Genomic DNA, 5207 nt, shown 5'->3' with positions numbered 1-5207 from the left:
ACTGGAGCTAGCTCGTATCAGCTCACTGGAACCAGTTATGCACCTCTCTTCCCCAACTCCATTTTCAGGAAATCTGCTAAGGTAAGAGCATTTATGGACACTGGTTTAAAGTCAAGTCTACCTTTTTTTTTTTTTAATTTTTGAGAGCCAGTTAACATTTACTACTATGTTACCGAGTGCAACAGTCATCAATTTAATGTCTATACTATCCTAGATGACATACAGTATTTAAAAGCTTTTCACGTAAAATATTGCTCTTTTATTTTATGTAAAAATTATGTTTCTTTACAGTTTAGCTCTTAAAATAATGCTAATGGCAGCTTTCTTCAGCTGCTGCTAAGGTGCTTGGTCCTTCCAAGGAATGCAAGGCCGCATTGGGTTGAAACCCACACTTCATCCCACTGTGATTAGCACTGTGCCTGGCAGTGCCCACTCAGCACTTGCTGGTGTCATGGTCTCCATCTTGGAGCTCACTGCATCTATTCGGCCTTCATCCTCCATGTCAGATGAGGTGACAGTTATGGAGGGTAAGATCAATGTTCTCATTAAAGCAGCGTGGGTAAACGTTGAACCTTTCTGGCCAGGCTTGCTGGCAAAGACCCTAGCCAATGTCAACATCGGAGCCTCATCTGCAATGTAGGGGCTGGTGGACCTGCCCCAGAAGCTGGTGCTGCACCAGCAGGAGATTCCGCTCCCTCCACCACTGCTGCCCCAGCTGAGAAGAAGGAAGTGGAAGCAAAGAAAGAAGAATCAGAGGAGTCTGTTGATGATACATACTTTGATCTTTTTGACTAAACCTCTTCTGGAACCTGTTCAATAAAAAGTTGAACTAAAGAATATAATGCCAGTACTAATGCAATACTAATAAGCATTTAATATCTTTCCAAGATAAGTAAAATGATGATGCATTTTTCAAGATTTATATCTGTACCACAAAAGAAAGTATGTTCTTATGAAAGCAAATGAACAAAATTTTTGATGATAATTAAAGACAAAGTCAAGTCACACAATAGCTCAAAAGTAAAGATTTCACTCAACTGTGAAATCTAAAATATAAAATAAATGAATAAACAAACAAAAGGCAGAATCATACTTACAAATACAGGGAACAAACTGATGGTTGCCAGAGGGAAGTGAGGTGGAGGGATGGACAAAATGGGTAGAGGCGAGTGGGAGATAGAGGCTCTTAGTCATGGAATGGATAAGTCATGGGAATAAAAGGTACAGCATGGGAAATACAGTCAATGATACTGTAATATCATTGTATGGTGACAGATGGTAGCTGCACTTGTTGTGAGTATAGAGTAGTATACAGAGATGTGTTGAATCAGTATGTTGTACACCTGAGGCTAATATAACATCGTGTGTAAACTATACTCAAAAAAAGATAGGGTAAACTTGAGTATAATTGCACATTTCTGGTCCTTTAGATTGCCACTGATAAATCAGATATAGAATGCAGGTCTATGATTCAATGGAGTGTTGGGAAACTTTAAATCAGGTGAAATTTTTTGAAAACACTAAAAGTGCAGCCATTTAAATTTGAATCATTCATGTTTATAAAATATTGAAGTAAATAACTTATTTATCAGGTATAAGTAGCCAAAAAATTTGTTAACTGTTATCAGTTCATCTCCTTCATAGAAACACAAAATCTTTTGGAAAGAAAATGTGTACATTCTGCAGTTAATTATTTGATCACAACAATATGACCCAAATATCCAGCTGCTCGTGGAATTTCTAATCATAAACTAGACAAAATGCTCTTCTTCCATCTATATGACACACGGTATTATTTAATGTGTTTATTTTTATTTTTATTTTTAAAATATCTGGGCTGTATGTTGGCATCCAGGTGGGTTGTCTAAGTGCTGCCTGAAGAGACACTTGCTAGGTGACCATTCGATCATTTTAGAAGCAGTCACAAACACAGTCAACAAGGAGAACAAATAAAACATAACAAGTCCTTCTTTATTTTATTCTCAGAGAGTTCAAATTGTATGGGAACCATAGATACTTTCCACAACTGAAAAATGTGTATTTCTTACTTACTAACGACATAAAACATATATATTCCTCCTTTGTGTGACTCACCTGAGAGTTTCCAAAGACCTCAAATTCCCTAGTGTCCTTTATAAGTTCTTATACCAAAGAAGTTCCATACTTTTTATATGTCCAATTTTTTAAAGACACTGTTTTTGTTCATCTTAAGCTATTTTTATTTCTATTGAGAAAATTTTTTAATCTCTCAGTAAAATTTTAATAGAGTATTATTTTTAGTTTCTCCTTTAACAATTATTAGAGTTTTTGCAAAATAGGCATTGTTACAAGCTTATAAACCTAAGAAGCTATACAGAAGTATTTTCGACTATTAATTATTAGGTTGTAGTGTACAAAAAACAAAACAAAACAAAACTGCCATCCTAAATAAATCAAGGACTATGTTACATTATATCAGAAAACTGGCCTTGCCATATATAATGTCTTTCTTAATTTTTTTTTATTTATACAATGAGGTTATTAAATTATATTTTATAGATACCTTGTAAGGTTTCATTCAACTAAAAATATATAATATTTTGAATATTATTTGAATACAAATAGAAAATATTTGTAAATCATCATGACTGTTTTCCATCTTCAGACTTCTGTTTCTTTTCTGTTTTTCTCCTTTTCTTTTTATTTTCTCTCCTTTTCCTACTGTTTTCTTTCATCTGTTCTTCTCCCAATACCTCCTCTCCTTCCCAATAAAATGATGATCTTCATTTATCATCTTTCTTCTTTGTTCCTTCTATTTTTCCTTGTCCATTTTTTTTTACTTCCTCTCATGTATTCCATGTGTCCTCCCCTAGTCTTTCCTTTTATTCTCCTTTCTTTGTCCCCTTGTCCTATTTCTATACATCCTGATCCATTACTAGTCCTTTTTGTTTTCCTCTTCTTTGGAATTGTCATGGCATAGAAAATGTAAAGACAGAAATAAATTCCTACTGCTTCCAGAATACCTAGACCCACCGTATTCCAATTTCAGGCACCATAATTCTAACTGGGGGCTTTATGCATTATGCACAGGTTCATACTAAACTATACAAAATTTTCTATACTTCCCTAAAAGTCAAAGTCCAACACTACTTTAGGTCCATAAAGTAAAACTTATGATAATTTTGAACACAAATTCTCCATATTTATTTTCAGTTAGCTTGCCTTCTGCTCTTATATTTGCTGAGTTATTTTCATTTTTATAAACTTACAATATTTGGCCCAATAAAATATTTTACAAAATATAACTGAATTACAACTAAATTAGTTATAAAACTGCATTAATAAGTATATATGTATACCTACATAAAACAATATGCCTATTAGTGTCACATAAGCAGATCACACAGACACACACACACAAACAAAAAACAAATTTTCTCATACACCTAATGAAGGGATGAATTACCAAACTCTAGGTAAGAGGGAAGTGAAAGAATAATCAGAGAACTGTTTTTGTTCTCTCAGAGTTCCTCAGGAAGCCCTTACTTTATTATAAAGACACTTACTTTAATTCTAAATCCATAAAGCACACACTATCTCTCAAAATATATCTTTTGGCAAGTTCAACCTATTATTTGTTTGAATTCACTCTCTATTCTTCCAGCTTACAGATAACGTAGACAAATGAGTTTCACATGTCAATTCTGTCTCTGCTTGGAAGAGGACTGAGGAAAATCCATGACCCATTGTCAAGAATCTTTATTTTAAATATACAGAAAATATTTCAGCCTTTAATTGTGTAAATAAGAGAAAAACATGAGGTGTTTGGGTTTTATATAACCAAATTTGTCACCTTTCACATTTATGTGTACTTTTGGAATTAATTAAAATTGGAACTTCTTCTCTACAAAGTTATAGCTTAGACTGTTTTCTAGGTGTTCATGTTGAAAAAAAAAAACCTTTATTATTTTATTATGCTACTATTATGAAGATAATGAGTTTACACAGTCAATTTATTTTATTTTATTTTTTTTACTAAATTGTCTTGTATTCTGGTTATTTTTAATTTAAGTTTCTAGGAATGCCAAAAAGTATATACATTTCTAAAAGTCTTAGTGCAGTTTTAGGCTTTATATAGCTGATTGATTTCTCTATTTATATCTTACGAATATTCCCAGGCATCCAAGGAGAAATTTTTTCCACTTCCATGAACTAAGCCACTTTCTGCAACAAGGCTACCCCATCTCATTTATCTTATCTCTGTCACTTGCCACTCTTGACCCATATTAACAATGTAAGTTATAAACCAATTCCTGGACTCTTACAGTCCAAATTATGCCCATGGTCCACAATTCATATATTGATGCTCCAACACTTGGTAACTTCAGAATATGGCTATTTTTATGGATGATCTTTAAAAAGGTAACTCAGTTAAAATAAGGTAATGAGGATGGGCAGAAAGAGGCCATCTGCAAGCAAAGAAGAGACGTATCACCAGGAACCAATCTGTCCAAACCTTGATCTTAGACTTCCAGCCTCCACAACTGTGATAAAATCATTTTCTACTGTCTAAGATTCCCAGCCTATGTACTTTGTTATGGTAGCTCTAGCAAACCAATACACTGACCAATCCTGACTCTGAAGTAGAATTTATACAATAGTTTGTTTGTTTCCATGTTCTCTCCCTTCTTTAGCATCACTCTTTGCTCATGATGTGGTTTTCTTATGAATATTATATCTCAAAATTATCAATTACCATACAAAATGTTTTAATGGATACAGTTATTAAGTTGCCTTAAACCTTAGTACAAATGATGAGAATCAAGGGCTCTTCATTGACTCCATTTCCAAGTCATGTTAATACGTACAATTCCCTTGTAATTCATGCTGGTTAAGTTCCACAATAGTCTATGTGCCAAGCTTCATGCTAGATATCAAGCTCATAAGCAAAAATTACAAAGCCTTAAAAATGAGAAGATATCTTTGGCAAACAATATAGTATAGACTAATCTATATTTCTAGTTCAAATCAACCTCATACATTTTATTTTCTTCTGGATGCCTTGCAGGTAAACTAATAAACTTAAAAAAAAATAAGATCAATTATGTTTCCCTCGACAACCTCTTGAATCTCATTTCTTGTTCATGGTATTATGCTCCTCTCTACCAATGAAATTAAGAATATTAATTCAGGGGTGCCTGGGTGGATCAGTCAGTTGAGCATGGGAC

General features: G+C 33.6%; 1 pseudogene; it reads left to right on the top strand.

Annotated features, from left to right (window-relative positions):
* The first annotated feature begins 260 nt into the window (after positions 1 to 260).
* Positions 261 to 825, top strand: LOC128312156 (60S acidic ribosomal protein P1-like; annotated as a pseudogene).
* The last annotated feature ends 4382 nt before the right edge of the window (positions 826 to 5207 follow it).

This window comes from Acinonyx jubatus, chromosome D4, assembly GCF_027475565.1.
Source record: "Acinonyx jubatus isolate Ajub_Pintada_27869175 chromosome D4, VMU_Ajub_asm_v1.0, whole genome shotgun sequence".
NCBI classification, from domain to species: Eukaryota; Metazoa; Chordata; class Mammalia; order Carnivora; family Felidae; genus Acinonyx; species Acinonyx jubatus.
This window is presented reverse-complemented; position numbering and strand designations above follow the sequence as displayed.